The sequence below is a fragment of the Cervus canadensis genome, chromosome 11 (genome assembly GCF_019320065.1).
Source record: "Cervus canadensis isolate Bull #8, Minnesota chromosome 11, ASM1932006v1, whole genome shotgun sequence".
Lineage (NCBI taxonomy): Eukaryota > Metazoa > Chordata > Mammalia > Artiodactyla > Cervidae > Cervus > Cervus canadensis.
Window position 1 is genome coordinate 33,369,255 of NC_057396.1, and position 22,499 is coordinate 33,391,753.

At 51.4% G+C, this 22,499-nt stretch overlaps 1 long non-coding RNA gene across 2 annotated transcripts in view; it reads left to right on the top strand.

The window, feature by feature from the left end:
• The window catches only part of LOC122449609, a 32,409-nt gene extending 11,635 nt beyond the window's left edge, over positions 1-20,774 (top strand). The window contains exons 2-7 of one of the 2 annotated variants that reach the window (XR_006271981.1): positions 398-627; positions 2,712-2,811; positions 7,715-7,916; positions 8,611-8,695; positions 9,967-10,150; positions 19,466-20,774. This is a non-coding gene — a long non-coding RNA (uncharacterized LOC122449609). The remainder of the gene's footprint in view (positions 1-397; positions 628-2,711; positions 2,812-7,714; positions 7,917-8,610; positions 8,696-9,966; positions 10,151-19,465) is intronic. The other variant, XR_006271982.1, reaches the window with a different exon arrangement.
• The last annotated feature ends 1,725 nt before the right edge of the window (positions 20,775-22,499 follow it).

Genomic DNA, 22,499 nt, shown 5'->3' on the forward strand with positions numbered 1-22,499 from the left:
TGTTGCTGCAGGGTAAATTCTCCCTGGTTGCCTGCACTTACCTCCCAGTGTGCTAATGAGAGCAGAACTTCAGGAGATGCCAGAGCCTGCTATTTTGTGTTTGTCGAGTGGAGCAGGGTTGGATGGAGGTGCTGCCAGTCAGAGACAAGGAGAGCGGGCTGGCGCTGGGACCCTGCTCTGCAGGGCGAGCCCCAGGCCTGGGGAAGGCAGGACTGGGGACAGCAGAGCCGGGAGCTCCATGTGGGAGAAGGGTGAATGCGCTGGACAGCAGGAGAGCAGGGAAGGGGGTGTTCTGAACGTGGCAAGTCGGCTCCCAGAATTCTTGGAGACACCCAGCGGGGCAGGTCATGTGGCTGGATGGTAGCGTGAAGCATTAACTTTTGCATTTTGACCCCAGGACCTTCCCTCTTCTGGCTGGCAGACATGAAAGAATGCTGGCTGGGTAATTTTTTTCCACCTGAGAAGAGATTAAAGCAAAGTAAAACAAAAACAAGTTTTCCCTGTGCCAGAAAAGGAAAACCTGGATCATACATGAGAGTGAAGTCCAGGTTGCTAAACAAAGAGGGTTAAAAATGCGATGTCTTAAAGAAGATGGAGGTTATTGCATCTTGGCCTCACCATCCTCAGGTGAGAGGGGAACTGGTGGGCCACAGTTTGGCTTCTCTAGGACTCTTGGGGATCCAGGTGCCCTCCGTCATCCCTAGAATAATAATCTCAGCTTCATGGTCAGTGTGGGTCACAGACACATCTGTGTTCCAGCTTGTGGGAGGGGGACAAGTACACTGGGACATTTCATGGTCCAGCAAATTTTCGCTTCTTTTTTGGTCTATCAAAAACAGTAAGAATAAACTCCCCTGCCCCAGTTCCAAGTCTAGGCCTTAAGAGGCATCATAAGTTTCCATCTGATCCTCTGGGAGCTTCTGACCTCAGCCATAAGAAAAACCTGCCCAAGGTGACTGCTCTCTCGGGAGCCTCGGTGTGGGAACAAGACATGTGGGGCAGACCTGAACTTAACCTAGGATTGGAAATGAAGCAGCTGCTTTGAGACCTGCGGATGTGTCAGAAATAAATACTCACACTTGTTTACCACTGAATTTTGGGGTGGTTTTATGCAGTATTACTTCAGCAAAAGCAGGTGATATGAAGTGTGGAATGAGGGCAAGCAATTTTCTTTTAAGTAAGCATGAGTGAAGTTTAGAAAATTAATATTAATCATATGATTATAGTTAGCTGCAAGGGAGGCTGAAAGATATAGACTGTTGTGGCACAATCTGATGCCCAGTTTAAAAGAAGAGCTATGGACATAAAATATGCTCATTAGTCAGTAGAGAAGTTCTAATTAAAGCCATGGAGTGATGCTGCTAAATTCTCACTAGAATGGCTGAAAGGGCTGATCATTCCGTGTGCTGACGAGGATGTAGAGCAACTGGAATTCTCAGACACCACCTGTGGGAATGTAAAATTACAACCACTTAGAAAAATGGCTTGGCAGTTACGTGGAAGGCTAAGCATACCTCTACCCTATGATCCAGACAATACACTTCTATATATTTACCCAGGTGAATGAAAACATATGTCTGTACAAAGACTTGCATGAATGTAGCAGCTTTATTTGTAATTGCCCCAGACTGGAAACAATTCAAGTTATCCATCAAGAAGTGAATGAATAAGCTGATTGTGGTCCATCCATGTGAAGGAATACTGCTTAGCAATAAAAAGGAATGAATTGTTGGTACATGTAATAACATAGATGAAAATCTCAAAGTAATTACGTTGAGTAAAAGAGGTTTGGGGAGAGAGTAAGAAGGACCTCTTCCCTGCCTGCATGGATCCCTGGGAGGCAAGAACTTTGCCGGAGTTTTCTGAGCCGGTGCTAGCAGAGTGGAGACGATGTGGCCACACCCGGGGAGAGGGTGGTGGTCAGGGGCTCAGAGCACCTGAGACAGCCTCTCTGTATCCCCCCTGTCCCAGTGCAACCAGAACAGTAAGATTTTTAGGAGCCCTTGAAAGGGTATCACCCAGACCCTCTAAAGAGTAGATGCTAGGATAAGAAGTGGTAACAAACTGCAACCTCCCTTCCCAGGGCCCCAGGCTCACCACCCTGGACTTTGACACTTGGGATCCTTGTCCAGGGTGGGAAGGGCAGGAGGAAGAAGATCTCCTTGCTTTGCACTTGTGTCAAGACTCTTAAGTGAGCACCTCTTCCTCAGAGGGGGACAGAAGAGGCTCACCTGGCCTGGGTCTTTTCTCCTTCCTTAGTGGGCAGAGCTTTCTGCCATATCCTTGATGCTGGGCTCAGCTGGGGCCTTGCTTTGGCCACAGATGTGGTAATAGGTACAATGCAAGTGGAGGTTTCACAAGCACTGTTCACTGGGGCATGCTTTCTTGTCACTTTTGTTCCTTCATCATCAGTAAGAACACATCCAGGTCAGCTGCTGGAGACTCTAGGAGACTGAAAGAGAAAACCACACTCATCACAGCCAGTCCCCGGCAGACCACTGACTGGCTGCAGATGGGTGAGTGAGCTTAGCCAAATCACCGGAGCCTGGTTCAGATCTTCAGAACTGTTCAGCAGACCCACAGACTCCTAAGAAAATAATCCACGGGTGGTGTTGCAGGCTACTACGTTTTGGGATTTGTTAACTACAATAGCCAACGGATACAGGGTCCACTACTCTGACCCACATATGAGCCTTATTTTGTCCACTCAGGTGGGGATACTATTTCCAGTGATGCTGTCTCCTTATCTTGGTCCCTTCCTGGTTCTGGAGACTTCTGGACAGCAGAGGTTTAGAGAAGGACTGGCCCCATGTATGTACCTCTCACATCCCTGAGGGGTATGTGGGGGTGGGGGTGGATGGGAGGGGACAGCTGGTTCAACAGGAGCCACTGCAGAGGAAGCCGAAGTCATGAAGAAGCAGGGAAGTGGCAAGGATGTGAATTCCACTCGGGGAAATGCACAACTTGATTACTACTCAACATTTGCAGTACCCAGATACTCTAATTAAGAGAAAAGGTCAATAGGTTAAATAAGTAACTTAATCAGAAAATTATGCAAAGTGCCACAAGTCAAACGTATTACATGGCTCTTGAGATCGATATGGTATGCAAATCGATCACCCGGGATCAGGACAGCACAATGATGGGAAGGGGGAGTCAACCCAGGAGGCTCAGGAGACTCAGCCTGAGTGGGGGAGCGTGGGAGCCTGGGAGCCTGGCACCCCGAAGTAGATCAGTGAGGGAGGTGTGGTCTCTCATCCATAGACCGGGGAGGGTGGTATGGCACAGAGCATAGGTCTGGGTGTCCACGCCCTGGGCTGGAGCCCAGCTCTGCCTCTGCTGAGCTGTGTGGCCTTGGGCAAGCCATGGAGCCACCCGAGCTTCATTGACAAAGCAAGGATGTTAATACTGGCTTCTCAAGATTGGAGAAGGATCAGTTATCAGCTCTGACCCTGGTGTGTGTGTGTGTGTGTGTGTTAGGGGTTTGTGGTCATGGGGCCAGTGAGGTTTCCTTCCTCTCTGCCACCTGTCTTTCTTCCTCCTAAGCCCTGCATACAGTCAGGACACTTAATCAGAGACCAGTCAGAGGCCTTTAAATGCATTTAGAACAGTTATCCTCAACTGGGGGTGATTCTTGGTGTATATCTGAGCAAGTTTTGTTAATATAACCCATAGGGGTGGGGGTGTGCTACTGACATCTAGGGGGTAGAAGCCAGGGGTGCTTCCTAAATACTCTGACATACAGGACAGCTGGTTATCCCGCCCCCAGCAAAGAATTATGCTTGTGCCCTGTCGCTCAGTTGTGTCCAATTCTTTGTGACCCTGTGGACTGCAGCCCACCAGGCTCCTCTGTCCATGAGACTGTCCAGGCAAGAATACTGGAGTGGGTTGCCATTTCCTCCTCCAGGGGATCTTCCCGACCCAGGGACTGAACCTGCGTTTCCTGTACTGCAGGCAAATTCTTTAAGGCTGAGCCACTGGGGAAGAACCAGCAAAGAATTATCCAGCCCCAAATGTTTGTAGTGCTGAAGTTGAGAAACCCTGACTTAGAAGAATTGAATAGCTGATGAGAGAGAGAATCAGCCAGAGCATAAAATGTGGCAAGAACCTTATGGAGTGATCCAGAACTGAGTGACGATAGCCTGTCAGGGTTCCAGGAACCTCTGGGGGTCCCCAACAGTCCTGGCCCTTCAGCGAATGTCCTGCAGGAGCCCCTGTCCTCGGCCTGTGAGCAGACAGACTCACATTCAACAGAGTTTGCAGGGAGCAGTCCTGTCAGCTTGGCTGCAGAGGGCCTGGTCTCGAGACAGCTCTTCCTGGCCTGGAGACGTCAGGCCTGGCCTGGCCCTGGTGGGGGGAGGCGGCCGTGGGGAGACTGCCCTGGCCTGGCATTCTCTTGCAGCCTGAAGGAATGTGGCAGAAATGGACCCTTATTTGGTCTTGTTTTTATCCCCCAGGAGTGTTAAAGTGGCCTGGCTTTTCCCAGGCTTTCCCACTGCTCCAGGGAGGGAAGTGGGACCTTGGGGACGGTCCCACGCCTGGTGTGGAGAGAAGAGACCCAGCCCCCACCTGGGGTACAGAGCAGGAGGCCTGTGCTACTGCTGGGGCCTGGGAAAAGCAAGGGCCCGATCTTTGCCTTGGGAGCCTCCTGTTGACCCCTGGGCCCCCTGTGGAGTGCTCTCCCAGGGGAAGAGGTGGGGACCCAGCTGGGTCCTTGAGGGGAAGGGGCTGGCGGAGATCTGTTCAGGGCTCGTGGGGGCCGAAGGCAGGAGATATGCTTGGTGGAGAGGACCAGGGCAGTGAGGACAACTTTTCCTTCCAAGGGACCCTCAGTGTCTTGAGTTTCCTCCCACCGATCTGGAGTGCCCCAGCCTCTGAGGTCAGAGGGTGTCACTAAAGACTAACTCATGCCATAGGGCTCAGGTCTGGGGAAAAGGGCAGGGGGTGGTACAGGGCTATCAGGCATCTTCCTCCTCCCCTTCCTCATGACGTATGCAGTCTTCTCAGGCCTGGAAGCTTCCCTTTCTTAGGTCTCAAGTCACAGGCAGTTGGAACTGACCCAGAGTCCTCCCCAGCGGTTGGGGAAGTAAGGCCCATAAATGGTTAGGGTCTTGTCCAAGGCCAGAGTGTGGGTCAGCGGCAGGACCCAAAACGAAGCCTAGGTCTGCTGACTTACCCAGTACCGGCATGTGGCAACCTCACAGATGCCTCTGCTCACTCTTGCTTCACCTGTCTCATGAAAAGTGGTCTTCCAAAAACGACATTGTATGTAGCCATCAACTACACTGTAACAAATTACTCCAAAATATGGCAGCTTAAAACAAGAAACATTTGTTATCACGAAGTTCCTGGGGGTTAGGAAACTGGGTGCATCTTAGTTGGGATTCAAGTCTCAAGCTCTCTGGTACAGACAGGATTAGGGTGCCAGCTAGGGCTGCAATCTTCTCGAGGCTCAACTGGGGAGGATCTGTGTCCTAGCTCACGCACATGGATGTTGACAAAGTTCAGGGTCTCGCAGACTATCGGCCAGAGACACCAGTTCCTTGACAAGATGAGGGCTCCCAGCATGGTGCCCGGCTTCCTTCAGGGGGTGGTTGGAGAGAGGCCAGGGCAGGCCAGCAGGCAGAAGTAGCATCTTTTTGTAACCTCATTTACGAGTGACTTCCCACCATGCTGACCATATTCTATTCAACAGACTTAAGTCACAAGGCCCAACCCACCCTTGGAGTGGGGAATCACAGGTGTAGACCTAGGAGGTGGGGATTACTGGGAGCTGTTTGAGAGCTGGCTTCCCACATAGTCAGTCGGCAAAGAAGGTCTAGCGAGGTCCATGGCTTCTCCTCTCACTTAATAGTTCATTTGCTTTCAAACTCTTGGGGAAATCCCAATACATATGACAATTTAAATGGAGCTGGAGGAGGGGTGGGATCCTCTTCTCCCCTCCAGACAGGAATCTCAGCCTAGATGAAACCCAAGTTTCTTTGCACTTGTACAGCCTAGATTTTTATACCCATCCAATGGAGGCTTCCCTGATGGCTCAAGCAGTAAAGAATCCACCTGCCATTGCAGGAGACATGGGAGATGCTTCCCTGGGTTAGGAAGAGCCCCAGGAGAAGGAAATGACAACTCACTCCAGTATACAAGAATACTCCAGTATTCTTGCCTGGAAAATCTCATGGACAGAGGAATCTGACAGGCTACAATCCATAGGGTCAAATAGAGTCTGACATGACTGAGCATGCACACATCTGATGGAGGCAAAAGTATTTGGCCGCAGGTCAGAAATGTCAGGTCCTTGGCCAGGTCTTAAGGAATTCAGGCAAGTCACTCGGTTCACAGATGAACTTACCTGTAAAAGGTGGAACTTGGATGGGGATTTCTGGTGGAACATTCTCCTGAATTGAAATCTCCCACGCTGGGGACAGAAATCTCCCACGTTCTTGCCTTCCCTCTGCCCTTTATAGACTCATAACTGGAAGATGCCAGTGCATCTGAGAGGGGTGGTTGCATTCCTGGGGTGGTGTATTCCAGGGGTGGCGGGGAAAGGTGGGTGGGGGGAGCTGGTAGAGAAAGGTCAGGACACTGGCCTGGGCCTTAGCAGTTTGGCATCTGCCCAGGCAACCACCCTAACTTAGCAGTGGCCCTGAACTCCCTGGAGGTGGAAGGGAGGGCCCCAGACAGAGAAAAGCAGGAAGGCTCCTGGGGAAGGTCCTACAGAGATCAGTGCTGTCCAAAATGCACCCCTACCCTGCCACCTCCGCCAGGATCCACATCCCAGATTTGCCTCTTCATCTCAGCCTGGCTTCCTATGTTTGCCTGGGAGGTGTTACCTGCTCCTCATCCACACCTGCTGGCCCTTCACCTTGCTGCTTCCAGTCCAGCCTCATGGGCCGGAGTCAGAGTGTCCACAGGGTCTGGAGGACAGCAGAGTCTTTCTCCTAGGAGCTGAGAGGGTATGGACCTGGGTTCCCGCATCTAGGCAGGAAGGTGCTGCTGGCCTTAGCGCAGGGAGGAGGCGGCAAAAACCCCTGCCTGCGTCTCAAACTCATTTCTAATTCACTTTCCTTCTGAAGTGGTTTTGAGGAAGTGCGATATCTGAAAAGGCAGCTAATGCAGGCCCTGTAAATAGTGCATCTGCGGCTGTAATGGAGGGAGAGAGAGAGAGAGCAAAAGATGGATTAAGTGCCCACCGTGGGCCTGGAAAAAAAACCCTTTTGATCTCTCCCTACTGCACAATGCCCTGTTACCTTGTTAGCTTGCATCAGCCAGAGAGAGGATGTTTCTTATTGTGATTGCTGCAAATTGGCACCTATTTCCCAGAGAGTAGCTTTCTCCTGAATTAAGCAGAGCACCCGGCTCCATCCCGGGTGATAAGGACCTCCTATTAGGGGGTAATGTCAGCAGGGAGCCGCCTCCAGTCTGCCTGCCTGCCTCAGGGACTCCTGGCTGGCCGCAGTCTCTTAGCTTAGCCTCGCAGGCCAGGGCAGCTGGGGGCCCCTCCACTGAGGCTCATCTTTCTCATCCTGGGGGTGGGTTCATTGCTCCTGATGGATCCTTCTGATGGCTGCAGGGGGCCCACAGAACTGCTTGGGACATGTGGTGCTGATCACTGAACTCATCGTCTTTCCCTCCAACATAAGCATCCTAGATTCTCCACTTATTTAATTAATAAATCCATTCGATGAATATTTATTGAGCACATGCTATGTTCCAGATGCTCTGATGGTGCTGGCGACACAGCAGTGAACGAGACAGAGTCCTGCCCTCACCAGGCGTGCAGAGTAAAGTACCACCATCTTCCATTGGCCATCCCAAACCCAGAGTCGCCTGAGACTCCTTCCTCTTCCAAAGCGTCCACATCCACTCAACTCAGTCCCTAAGTCTCCCCCTGTGAACCCCTCCGTTTGTACTGGAAGGTACAAGAATTGATCTGTGTGCTTCTCTCTCACCAGCTGGGACCAAACCCCAGCATCTCTCACTTGAACTCCTGGATTACCCACTTGTGTTAGTCTCCTACTCGTTGCTGTAACAAACTACCAAAAGCTTGGCGGCTTGAAACAACACACACTTGTTGTCTTGTCATTGTTCAGTCACTAAGTCAAGTCCAATTCTGACTCTTTGTGATGCTTCCCTGTCCTTCACTACCTCCCAGAGTTGGCTCAGACTCATTCCCCTGAGTCAGTGATGCCATCCAACCATCTCATCCTCTCTTGCCCTGTTCTCCTCCTGCCTTCAAATCATTCCCAGCATCAAGGTTCTTCACATCAGGTGGCCAAAGTATTGAAGCTTCAGTTTCAGCATCAGTCCTTCCAATGAACATTCAGGGTTGATTTCCTTAAGGGTTGACAGGTTTGATTTCCTTGGTGTCCAAGGGACTCTCTAGAGTCTTTTCCAACACCACAATGAAAGCATCAATTCTGTGGTGCTCAACCTTCTGTATGGTCCAACTCTCACATCTGTACATGATGCTTGGAAAAACCCTGGCTTTGACTGTCCAGACCTTTGTTGGCAAAGTGATGTCTCTGCTTTTTAATATGCTGTCTAGGTTTGTCTTAGCTTTTCTTCCAAGGAGCAAGCATCCTTTAGTTTCACGGCTTTGTTATCTTACAGTTCTATAATTCAGAAGTCTGACACAGATCTCACTGGGCTGGATCAAGTTATCAGCAGGGATGTGTTACTCTCTGGAGCTTCTGGGGTGAGTTTCCCGGTCTTTTCCAGCTACCAGCAACTGCCTGCATTTCTTAGTCCTGCTGGACTGCAGAAGCTGGTTGGCAGGAGCCTGACTTCCAGTCTCTACTGCTCTCTACCCAGCCTCCCAGTCCAGGCCATGAACACAGTTAGGATCCCAGTGAATATTTACTGAATTGGTGAATAATGAATTTACCATGTATTACTGTGTGAGAAAAAGAGCAGGATGCAGACAAATATGTGTTCTCTTAAGAAAGAAGTCCTATACATGGGTACAGCTGTGTGCATGTTTATGAAAATAGAAAAGCTCAGGAAGGACCACATTTATTGCAGTGGTGACCTCTGGGGAGAGAACTGAGTGGGAACAGACAGGAGAATGACTTCTCTGTCTTACTTCATGCATTTCTCATTAAAAAACATTTAAAAAAAAATTTTTGGTTAAAAGCATACATAGCCATTTTTAAGCACTTCCCTGGTAGCTCAAATGGTAAAGACTCTGCCTGCGATGCAGGAGACCCAGGTTCAATCCCTGGGTCAGGAAGATCCCTTGGAGAAGGAAACGGCAACCCACTCTAGTATTCTTGCCCGGAAAATTCCGTAGACAGAGGAGCCTAGCAGGATACAGTCCATGGGGTCACAAAGAGTCGGACACAACTGAGTGACGCACTTTCACTTTCAACCATTTTTAAATGGAAAAAAAATTAAAACAAGACCAAACAACTGTCTTCTAATTGAATATGATCAAATGTCACAGAAACTGAACAATATATTTTAAATAAAAGCATGCCTCCTAAGCACATCCCCAGAGGTGTCCTTTGTGTCCACTCAGACCCTTAATGCTGCTCACGTGGTCCTGCGATGGCTGCAAAGGACCCTGCCGGGGCTTCACGTGGGCCCTGAGGGTGGGTCTCCTGTCAGAGACTACTGCACCTCCCTCCTGTATCACAGCTGTGGTACTTCCTCACCTGGAGGACCAGTGTGAGCCCCTGGGCCAGGTGGGGTGTGTGTGTGTGTGTGTGTGTGTGTGTGTGTAGGGGATGGTGGGTCTGGGGTCTGGCTTAACTCTGCAGCCTCCTCCTCACACCCCACTTGCAGGAACCCAGAGCCACCATCCTCCGACATTTCTCTTTTCTAGGCCTTAGTACCTGCCGGGCTTTTCACAGGGGTGGCTCTTCCCTGCCATATTTACCTGCCGAATGTCTATGCATCTTTTGATACCTGGCACCCCTCTGGAAGTTTCCACTCTGCCCTTCCTGACTCTTCTCTCTCCCCCAGCAGAACCGGCCCCTCCTTTCTCTGGGCAGCTGCTGGAGAGATGGTGTGAAGTGGTTTGGGCAAAGTCTCTGGCTCCACACTGCCTGCTTCTAAACCCCAGCACCACTGCCTACTCACTGCAACTTTGAGTGACTTCAACGCTGAGGCTCGGTGGCCGCACTCGAGACTTGAATGATGACACCCACTGGTAAGGTGGCTGTGCCCTTTAAATGGGGTGACCTATTTGAAGCTTACTGCTCAGAAGAGCCCAGTACTTGGAAGGGGCTCCAAGCCAGGTAGACCTCTGGCCCCTGGGGTTCGGTGGGTAGTCGGGGCTCACTGTCTTGAAGGGCCAGGAGAGCTCTTAGGAGGAAGCATATCTGAACTGAGTTCTAAAGGCCAAGGAGATTGTTCCAGCCAGTGGGTGGGACCAGGAGCATCAACCACGTGCCGTGGGTGTCCAGAAAAGCAGGGTCACAGAAGAGGAGACAAGCCCAGTGGCCTAGAAAACCAGAGGCCCGGGTGTCGGCCCAGTTCCCCGCTGGAGGGACGTGAGGATTGACAGCCTTTGTGCCGCTTCAGTCCAAGCTGTTTGGGGTTTGGCGTGAACACACAATAGTGCCTGAAGAGGTGGCTGCTTTTTTCCCCTGGAGCTCTCAGATGTCATGAAATTGGTCTGAATAATTTTTTCCTCTCAAATTGTTCAAAACATTCTGTTTCTGGCCTGAGCGTTCAGGTTTCCCATTGCCTCATGGAAAGGGTCCTGGGGCAGATTTGGAGGTCTTGGGAAGCACAGTGAATCGGGGCACCCTGTCCATGTGCTCTGCTTCTCTGCCAAGCCAGAACCCCCCCAGAGGCCAGAGTGGAGGCTGACTGGTGGGCACTAATGGGCTGAGCGCTGCGGCCCCATGGCCCGGGCGGTGGCCAGTGCCTGTGGGCAGCCTGGGCTGCAGGCCCAGCACAGACCAGCAGGAGCTGCCGGGAGTCCAGCCAACTGAAGCCTGATACCTGGCTCTTGGCTCCATGGGTAGCTGCCCAAGAAGGTGGGAAGGAGGCGTGGGCCTTCTAGGGCGGCCCGGCCTGGGGGCGGCTCTGTGGCTCTATTTACATTGGCTTCAGTGGAGCAAGAGTGAGGAGCTGCTGATAGCATCTCAGGGCTCGTGCAGCCTCCAGAGAGATAGGGCTTGTACTTCTCCAGCATGGGTGGGCTCACTCACACACATGCGCAGACACACACACACACACACACGCACACACATGCACATGCACACACACACACAGTGCCGTTTGTCCATGAGCCTCCTTGAAACTCACATGTGGACATTCTAAATCAGGAGGAGACATTAAGGGAAGTGGTGTGTGGGGGGAGTGGGGTCCTGGCCAAGGGAGGCAGTGAGTGTCTCAGACTCTGACACTTGGGGAGGGACGCAGAGATGTGGATGCTGCAAGACGAGAAGCTTTGGCAGGCCAGAGCACTCTGATTATAGAAAAGTCCTTTCGTACTGCCTGCCAGCTAGTGTCTACTTCCCATAGCCCTGGGGTCTCAGGACCCTCCTCTCTGCCACCCCGTGTTGGCCAGATGTCTTGCCTTGCACAGCAGAGCCCGGGGGTCTCAGGACTCTCCTCTCTGCCACCCCATGATGGCCAGCCATCTTGCCTTGCACAGCTGCAGGGACCCCATCCGCCCCGAGCGCTCTGGGACTCCTGTGCCTGGGGTTCAGGAGCTGTCCTTAGGGGTGCACTGTGAGCGCGCCCCCTGGGGGCTGTGGGACAAGGCAGGCAGCACTGAGAGACCCTCAGACCCTTGAAAGGCTCTGTGGGGAAGTGGGTGTCGGCCTCCTCTGGACCCGTGGAAACTGGAGCTTCTGAGTCATCCTGCAGATGCAACTCAGAAATTTGTTTTATTGTTTCTTGTGGAGGGGGCGGGGTGGGGGTGGGGAGAGTCTACTCTGCTGATGCTGATAATCAGCGTCACAAGGTCTCCATGGGGTGACATGGCCCATAGCGGCGGCTCACAGCAGTTACTGTCCCTTCTTGAGAACCTCCTGCCTTCCTGTCCCTCCTCGGACCACACACATAGACTTTTTTTTTTTAATTTATTTTTTTAATTGGAGGTAAATTGCTTTACGGGCTTCCCTTGTGGCTCATCTGGTAAAGAATCTGCCTGCAATGCAGGAGACTTGGGTTCAATCCCTGGGTTGGGAAGATCCCCTGGAGAAGGAAAAGGCTACCCATTCCAGTATTCTGGTCTACAGAATTCCATGAACTGTGTAGTCCATGGGGTCACAAAGAGTCGGACAGGACTGAGTGACTTTCACTTTCACTAAACTGCTTTACAATGTTGTGTTGATTTCTGCTGTACAACAACGTGAATCAATCATAATTATATGTATATCCCTATCCCTCTTAAGCCTCCCTCGCCTTCCTCCATCCCACCCCTCTAGGTCGTCACAGAGCACTGGGTTAGGCTCCCTGGGTTATATAGCAGCTTCCCACTAGCTAGCTATTTACACATGGTCATGGATACATGTCAATGCTACACTTCGATTCGTCCCAGCCTCTCCTTCCCCTGCTATGTCCGCAAGTCCATTCTCTATATCTGCGTCTCCGTTCCTTCCCTGCAAACAGGTTCAGAGTGAAATAACACACAGGCTTCCAATTCAGGCTTGGCTTCCATCTTGCAAACACAGGAACCAGCTCTGGCTTATTTGGGTAAAATGGAGATGTATTAAAGGCTGTTGGGAAATTTGCAGAATCTGGGCCAGAGCTCCTGACCTGGAGGCCCCCACCCCAAGCCAGGAACAACACCCAGATAGCTTCTCAGAACTAACTGGTCTGGGAAAGACCCACGGCCGTCACTGCAGGGTGCTGCCTCTGCCCCCGGCATTGTGTCACGGCCAGCGCCTGGTACTTAATGTCCCAGAATTTCAGCCCAGCTCCCCTAGAAGCTGGGTGCGGTGTTCCCGCACCCTTACTGGAACGGGCTCCAGGCATCATCTGCTTTGTTGCATCATTTTCTTTCAATTCAAAGGTTCAAAGTTTGCTGTGGATGAGTCCGGTCAACAGAGTGAGGTCACGGGCTTGAACTCTGGCTGCAGGGAGGATGGGAAAGTGGAGGTGGGGTGGGGAGGATCTGACTTCCACATGAAGGTAGTCTCTGACCTGGACTCAGAGTGGGAAATTCCACCAACACACAGATGTGTTCAAAGGTGGCAAATGACTACTGCAGAGATGTGTGGAGCCCAGCTCAAAAGAGCAGCAGTTTTTTCTTTCTTGTCTCTGTCTTTTTTTCTCTCCCAAGAGCGGGAACAGTAAGCCTGTGATACACAGATGCCTCAGCCTTCCCTCATTTCTACACAGCTCTTCTGCCAAAACCTGCAGTCTGGTGGTGTCCCAACCTCTTTACCCCGGAAGCTGCTCCTGTCCCTGGGGAAGATGTTTGGTCCCAGCACCCATCCGGCAGCTCAGGGGTGGCCACGGGGTCTGTCTGATGTGCCCCCAGAGCAGCTGAGTTGCAGCTGGCTCCCTCCCCAGATGACACCTACAGCACGCGCACCTGGCCTGGGTGAACATTCATCTCTCCTGAGGACAGCTTCATCTGATCCTCCATGGAGAAGGGCTATGCACCCTGTTAGCTTGCCTCTGACCACTGTGCAGCGCCCTGAGTCCAGGGTGGACCCTTCCCTCACTGGCTCACGTAAGGAGAGTTGGTTTTCTGGCTTAGCGTGAGTGGCTCTGGGTCTGGCGGCATGGCTGGGGTTGTAGGGAATGGGGGTATGGCATGGGGCATGTCTGGGGACCTGGCATGGAACTGAACACATCAGAACATACACCCCTCCAGAAACCCCCAGTGACATAATCTTTCCCCTCAGTTATTTCACTGTTCCACCACACAAACTAATGTGTTGTTTTTTAAAACAACGTATTAGTGTATTTTAAATTTCAGAACAGTAATGTCCTTGTTGTTTTTCTATTGTAAAAGTAATGCACACTTTATAAAAATTCAAGCCATATATAAATCTGTAAGCTAGAAATTGGAGAGAACTAGAAACTTTTTATATGGAACGTAGAGATAACCATTATTAAAAGTTTTCTTTTTTAATCTACATATATAAATATATGTAGAGCTAAGGCTGAAATGAGTGTGTGAATGGAAACAGATCCCAATATGGTATTGATTTTAAAAAGTCAGTTGACAGGAGACTCTGCCTGGCTTCACATTGGAAGCAAAGGGAACTAGGAAGGCTGTCTATTGGATACTCAGCCTCAGGCTGACTGGTCAGGCCCAGTACTGAAGCTGGGCCTGAGCAGTGATTGTGTTTTTAGCAGTTATTCCTGGGATCTCATAGCCAGAAGGACCGGGATCATGTCCACGGTCACCCCCTATGGAAGGAGGTGTAGTGGGGAGAGGGTACCCGGGCTCTGAGGGGTCTGGCCTGGGTCCCCCTGGCCTGCCTTTTCCCCTGACCAGACTGCCTGGGGGTGCGGGGAGCTGCTCCTCCCTGGGGATCCAGAGGAGGAAATGGCTGGGCCTGCTGACCTCCCAGACCCTGTGGTCCCCTGGGGCATTCATAGCTCCAGAAGCCAGCCTGGGATGTTTCACGGGGCCCTGGGGCAGGACAGAAGCAGATGAGTAGCAACCGCTCACTGGTTAGCACCCAGCTTTGCACTCAGCAGTCACCGAACATCTGCAGAATGAATGAATGACTGAAGGGTACACATCCCCTTGGGGGGATAATCTTCATCAGCTCTAATTGTATTTCTGAGTCTCAGGGCATCTCCCCAACCTGTCCCATTTCAGGAGGTCAAGCAATTCCTAGGAAACCGCAATCCTAGCCTCACAGAACTCAGGCCTTCTGAGGAGGCTGGCCCTGCTGAGGTCACCTATCCTGTCCCCTCCTAGGCAGGCCTCTGACCTGTGACTGCAGTTTTCTGAGAGACTTTTCGAGACCCAGCTTCCCACGGGGATGTGACTACTTGCCCAGTGCAGAGGGAGGCTACTCTGTGCACGTGTGCGAACAGGCCAGCGACTTGGAGTTGGCAAGGCTCTGCCCTGGGGACCTCTCCTCTTCATAATTCAGGGCTGTCGTGGGCTAGGGTGAAGGGTGTCTTTCACAGTCTTGGGGTCTGAGGTGGATCCCCAAGATTTCCCACTTGTTGGGGGAGGGTCTTCAGGTCCCCTGCCCATGCCCCTGGTCCCCCTCCCCTGGTCTCACTCAGTAGGGCTCTTTCTCTGCCTCTCCTCCTCCCCCGCATCTCCTTCCCCTCCCCATGGTTCCCAGAACTAGGACCCAGGCCGCCAGCTGCAGCCCGTCCAGGTTTCCTATCGGATTATGAAGCTTAACATTTTTGTGAAGGAAGAAGAAAGCCGTCCCTCTGGGAAGCGATAAGAACATTCCATCCTCCTCTGGCTCCAGGGAGCCTGGGAAACAATCACCAAAGGGAGAGAGACTCCCCAGGGACAGGCTCTCCTGTGCGGGCAGGGCCGCCCTCTGCCGGCTCCCCTCCCCTTCCGCCCTGTGTCCTCCTCACTCAGGGTCCCTGGCCAGGCCGTGGGCCTGAGGGGGTGGGCAGGCCTGGGGCCCCTAGACCCAGGTGCCCAGACCTAGTGGGCTTCTTCTCAGCCCGGAGCTGCCCCTGGGGACCTTGGGCACCAGCTCTCTTGAGGGCAAGCTGTACAATCTGGGAGGAAGGAAGCTTCCACTAAGAGGAGCCCCAGAAGAGACCGCCATGGTGGGGGTTGGTTAGCAGTGGGCGGACCCGCCCCCCCACCTGTGGTGACCTAGAGCCCATGAAGCGAGATGCTGAGTCAGTCTCTTGAAGGTCTGGGGGCCTGCAGAAGGCCCTATGGTTGGCATACCGATGAGGAATGGGAACTTTGTCCAATCAGCGCTCCTTCTGCCCACTATCATCTCCCTCTGTCCCTCCCTCTCCCTTTCAGGGACAGCATTCACCAAAGCCCACTGGGACCCAGGCGCTATAGGAGAGACAAGGCTCAGTGGCACCTCCTCTTCATTCCTTCCTCGAGGATGACCTGCCATTGCTTCGGCGCCTTTGCACTTCTCTTTCCTCAGCTTCTCTTCCTTCAGAATCCCTACCCCTTCACTAATATGAAATCTTTTAACGTTGTCTTCTCAACGAGGCCTCCTTTGCCTTCTTGTCTCAAATGGCAAATTGCTGTCACCCACAAGAATTCCTCTCCCCCTTCTCTCAGCATTCGCTACTATATAATATACATTTTACTTCTCGATTATACTTTTTGTCAGTCTCTTCCGCCTAAAACTGAAGTTCCCAGAAGGCAGGAATTATCACCCGCCTCCCTTGCTTCAGTGGCTAGAAGAAAGTCTGGGAGTCTGAAGGGTACACTGTATGGATCAGTGACGTGGCAGGAACCAAGGGGGGCCCTGCACCAAATGCAGGGGGAAGCATGGGGAGTGGGCTTTGAAGAGAATGTAATGAAGGGACTATTTATAAACCTTTATCAACCGTGTACATGGTTAACGGGAACAAACAAGGGTGTGAAGTGCCCAGCGCTAGCCACAGCGGGGTCCTCCCCAGCCCCACATGGGAGAACAGCTGCCAGACAGACCAGGGCCCTCACCCCAGTGCCGCCCAGTCAGACAGGGGTCTCTGGAAGCCAAAGAACAAGGGTACCTGGATCATACAGTCCAGGTCAGGCCCCTGGGACCCTGGGTAGGGTAGAGCCTGGACCTGGAAGAACACCTGAGAAGATCTGCATACAATAAATATGTGTGGAACACATGAATGGCTGCCCTTAAGAAACCCACATATTGGTGGAGAAGACACGCTTATCCTTTTACTCATTGCCCTCATTCATAGAAGGCAGAACTGTTGAGCACTGGCTGGGTGTTTGGATCCATCAGAGAACAGCTCAGAGACCATCCCAGCCCCCCTGAAACCCACCCCTGGGAAGGGCTTGCTGGAAAGAGGGACACAGAGGGTGGGTACCCACATATCTTCCCTGTCCACAGTTCATGGCCTGTGTACCTGGGTCAGGGTGCATTGGACCCAGTGCAGGACGGGGCAGGTAAGAAACCCTCGGGGAACCTGTTAAGTCAGGCCCGATTGGGTGGAGGCACTGGGTGTGGGGAGACATCATTTGTCATTTGTTTTTTCTAAACCCTGGGGATTTGAAGTTGGGTGAAGAGGAGGTCACCAAGGAGGGCAGTCTAACCCTGCAGTCACTCACGCCAGGGCCACTCCCTGTGCCAGGGCTCCCCCCGGCACCTGACCTCCCTTAATCTCGGTGACTGACGGCCCTGTGAAGTCGTTATTCTGCCCAGTTGACTGTGGAGGGAACGGAAGCACAGAGCGGTTAAGTAACTTGCTCAAGCTGCCACAGCCACTGAGTGGTGTGCCGTTGGCATTTGAACCCTGGTAATTAGTGTCTGGAGGCCACACTGCCGGCCTTTATGCAGAAATCTTTTTTTGGCTATCCATTTAAAAAAAAATTAACTTATTTATTTTAATTGGAGGCTAATTACTTTGCAATATTGTAGTGGTTTTTGCCATACATTGACACGAATCAGCCATGTGTGTACATGTGTTCCCCACCTTAAACCCCCCTCCCACCTCCCTCCCCATCCCAATGCAGAGATCTTTGATGGGAGGTCCATTTTGGGGGAGAGTGGCAGTCCTCTGAAGGTCTGGGGACACTCGTGGTGACTCACCATGAGTCTCTCCAGACCTTCTCCATCTGGGGAAGGGAGGAGCCTTGTCAGAGATGAGGGTAAGCTTCAGGCCAGGTGTTCCTTGAGGCCAGGTGAAGGCAGGGCTGACAGGGGTCCCTGGTTCTGGAAGCCAGCCTCACCTTCATCTGCACTGCCACCTTCTCTCTTTCTCTCACACCTGTTCTGCGGTGGCTCCTCCCTGGCCACCCAGCCTGCGGTCCCACCCTTGCTCCGAGCATTCTCCATCCCAAGTTTCCAGAACTCCAACACTGTCATGTCACGCCCTCCACTCCTGACCTTCAGCAGCTCTTTTGGTACCAGGATAAAATGTCCAACTTTCCCCCCTAGGCCTGGAAGGCTCTGCGTGACCTTCCCTGGGCACCTCACCAGCTTTTTTCTGGCCATTTCCTCCTTGACCTCTTCATTCCAGCCCCCTAGTCTTCTTGCTGGTTCTAGAACACACCATGTCATTCTGGTCTGGGGACCATTCCACTTACTGGGTCCCTTGGGGGTACTGTTTTCTCAGAATACCTCACTCCATCAGGCACTTCAGTTCCAAAGGCCTTTCCTGAAATGCATGTGTCTCCCCTCACTCAGACCCTTTTCATTCCTTTATCGGAGGGATTATTTGTTTTCTTTCTGGACTTTATCACTGTCTGAAATGATCTTTTTTATTATATTTATTTCGTGTCTTCCTTCCCCCATTAGAATAAAAGCCCCATGAGAGAAGGAAATGTGTGTTTTGGTTAGTGTTGTATCCTCAGGGCCTAGAACACTGTCTAGTGTACAATACATGCTAAACAAATAATTCTTGAATCAGAACTTGCTCTGCTATTTCTCACCATGGGGCCTTCAGACACACAAATCCTTCTGCCACCTTCTTCATGCAGTTTAACTCCAGTGAACTTTAGTTCTGAGCTCAAAGCCCACTTCTTCAGGGAGCCTTCTCCAACTTCCCTGCCATGCCAGCCATGCCCCCACACCCTGCACATTTGCTCTCTCAGAGCCCTGGACTTCCGTGGTTGCGCCTCGTTCTTGCTCCTTACTAGGTCAACTGTCTCTCAGCGCTAGAGAGTAAGGTCCACAAGGTCAGGGGCTGTGCTGTTTTGTTTACTTCTGAATCTTTGGTGCTTCACACTGAGCCTGGCCCACAACAATAGCTGCTCCAGGGTTATATGTTCAATCATTGAGGGGACAGCTGGGGCCCTCAGGTGGCCATCAGAGTGAGGGCACAGGTCTCTTCCAGTCACTTCTAACTTGAAAAGTCTAGAAAAGCCTGCCAGGAATTTTCATATATGTGATCTCAATCTTTTCAACACATCCATAAATAGGTATTGTGATCTTCCTTTATAGACAGAGACAGAGGCTTGGCGAGGTTAAGGAAACTCCCCAAGATTACCCATCTGAGAGTCGCAGAGCTGAGACTCAAACCCAGGCCTCCTGAATTGAGAGCTTTTCCCAGGGGTCTCTGGGAGAGAGTAAGCTGCAAGGCAGATTCCGGGCAAGGTTGGAGGTATCCCCTCTCCCCCAGGTTCTTCCCTTCCCTTATAGCCTGTATTAGATTTCTGATACTGTGTAACAGATTATCCCAAAACTTAGTGGCAAATATTATCTCACTGTGTCTGTAGGTCAGGAATTTGGGTGCAGATTAACTGGGTCCTTTGCTTCTGGGTCTCTCATGAGCTGCCATCCAGGTGCTGCCTGGCACTGCAATGAGTCATCTGAAGGCTCATTTGGGGAAGGATCCGCTCCAAGCTCATCTGTGTGGCTGCTGGCAGGATTGCATTCTTGCTGCCTCTTGGCTGAAGACGGTTCCCTGTGTTTTGTTGCAGGGGCCTCTCCAACATGGCAGCCCAGTTCATCAAAGCAAGCAAACCAGAGAGGCTAGAGTGCTGAAGAAATGGAAGCCAGTGTTAATAATGAAATCCTGGAACAGTGTCCCAGCACAGTCTGCCCTACTCTGTCGTGAGGAGCATGTACCTAGGTCCAGCCACACCCACAGGAGGGGATTACAGGAGGGTATAAATGCCAGGGGCAGGGGTCGCTGGGAGCCGTGCCAGAAGCTGCCACCACACAGCCTGTTCTCTTTCGGCTGCTCTCAGATCACGAATTCCTGCAGGGCAGCTGACATCATGTTCACGAGCACCCGTGGGATGCTGCGTGCCTTCCTTCATTTATTGTCTCACTCATTTGACAGACATTTGCTCCCTACCTACTGTGTGCAAAATCTTGATTGCTGGAGTGACAAAACTGAATAAGGCTCATTTCCTGCCTTGAAAGAGACAGATGTGTAAAGAAATAAGTGAGGTTTAGTGTCTGCTACATGGAGACTCCTGAAAAGAATAGGGCTAATGCTCTTTTAGCACTGACTGTGTACAAGCATCAGTCTAAACACTTTATAAGTATTGTCTCTTAATGCTCACAGCAACCTGTGAGGTAGCTACTATTATTATCACTCCATTTTGTAGAAAAAGAAACCGAAGTACAAAAAAAAAGGGGGTGAATGTAGCTGGCAAGGCAGGGCTAGGGTTCCACCTGGGCAGTTTGGCCCCTGAGTCCATACACTGAGCCGTGTGTCATCTTGTCTCGTGCAAGATGGGCTCCACGAGCAGTCCTTTTAAAGGAACGACAGGTGTTGGGGACCATCCTTGGGACCAGTTCTTTCTTGTTCTTCAAGAGCAATATGCAGACAGATCCTTTTCCATGGGCCTTGATGAAGCTGCCTGCTGGCATATCTGGGGTGGGAAGAATGACTAGGAAGACCACTCGGCAAGCTGGGGAAGAGAGTTGTTTTGGTTTAAAAGATTGACATTTTAATAAACTGCTCTTAATTAACAGCACTTTGAAATTCTGAGTGGCGTGCTCTCCATCTTAAAACAGGCGGTCGGGTGGCTTCTTAGAGAACGCGATGCTTGTGGGTGATCTCCCTTTTTGAAACAAACCCAGACCCTCCAGTCACAATTTATTTTTCATTCCAAAAATGATCTTTACTGCAAATGTTGCTTTGGTTCGAGTGAATTAGAAATCCTTATTACACAGGCAGGCACTTCAAACAGTGCCCGGCTCACCGCGCCGGCTGTGGCATCAAAGACTCGGCTGGAATCTCTGATTACCACCCAGGCTGTGGGCCACTTGGGAGCAGGCGGCATCTGAAACGGGGCTCCGGCTGCGGGAGTGGCGGGCTCGGGGAGCCCAAAAGCCAGGCAGCCTCCATGCCAGGCTTGGTGCCTCCAAGTTCAGGGGCTTGGAGGGGTTGCTGTGGGCAGAAGGGACGGAGAATGGCATAGTTGCCCTTGACCGAGCACCGACTGATGTCCCGGATGCCTGCTAGGAACTTTTTCATGCATTTGTGCTGTGCTAATTTGCTTCAGTCATGTTGGACTCTTTGCGACCCTATGGACCATAGCTGCCAAGCTCCTCTCTCCATAGGATTCTCAAGGCAAGAATACTGGAGGTGGTTGCCATGCTCTCCTCCAGGGGATCTTCCTGACCCAGGGCAGGTTCTTTAACCCTAGTGCCACCTGGGAAGCCCTTTTCACTCATTATCTCACTTAAAATTTAAAATTTCTGATGGCCACCTACTGTAATTGTTGTGAGGGTTTAAGAGAGCTTGAGAAACAATACTCCTCTTTATCTCACTTATTGTGAACCAACTGAGAAATAAGACAAAAGAGTGATGCAAATGAGAGATCAATATCAAGCTTCCCACTGATACCATACTTCAGTTCAGTTCAGTTCAGTCGCTCAGTCGTACCACACTTACTACTGATACTAACTATCCTGCTTACTACCAATATTTTAAGCTGGTATCGCAGAAGGTGCCTGGTATTTGCAGGCAAGCTGGGTTTGTAATTCTGAAGCTCACAGTTATCTAGTTCCTTCCCCATAAACACGCATGCTATGCTGGGACAGGTCGCATGGGGGGCGGGGGTGGGGGTGGGAGTGGTGGAGTGGAGCACTGATCTCTAAATTGTTAAGAGAAGAGAGAAAACGCAAGCTGCCTCCTCAGGTAGAGAGATGCTGAGGGAGCTTGGCCAAATTCACCAGAGAATTCCTTCTCACTTTTTAAGATCAGGTGAGGGAGGGAACTGTGGACCTCTCCACAAGCAAGGAGACATCACACCTCCACCACCCAGGCCCTTGGGATTATTTTCTTTGTTCTACAGGTAGAGAGGGCTTCCTTGGTGGCTCAGTTGATAAAGAATCTGCCTGCAATGCAGGAAACCTGGGTTCGCTTCCTGGGTTGGGAAGATCCCCTGGAGAAGGGAATGACTGTCCACTCCAGTATTCTGGCCTGGAGAATTCCATGGACTGTATAGTCCATGGCGTTGCAAACAGTCGGGACACGACTGAGCGACTTTCACTTCACAGGTAGAGAAGGAGCTTCATGGCTCCCCAGTGGGTAGGAGGTGAGGCTGAGATTCACGCTGCTTCGTCTGTTGGCCCTATTCTATCTTCCCTTCTTGACTTTGAGATCCTCACTTTCAGGGTTGTGTCCTATGAATTGTGTCCTTAGGAGCTGACACAGGGTCCAGCTCAAGGGAGGCTTCAGACAATGTCTTTGAAGTGAACAAAACAGATTCATCCTTTCATTCAGCAACATGTTTTGTCTCTACTAGGTGTTGATCTCACTATTGGTGGCATTAAGCTGGTGGAGTGGGGAATGGCGGCCCCCTGCCCCAAAAGATACATACTAGCCTCTGGAAACTGTGAATGTGATCTTATTTGGAAAAAGGATCTTTGCAGATGTCATTAAGGATCTTGAGATGATATCATCCCTGATGATGACCTGAAAAGTGAAACTGTTAGTCACTTAGTCATGTCCCCATGGACACGTAGCTACCCCATGGACTGTAGCCCGTCAGG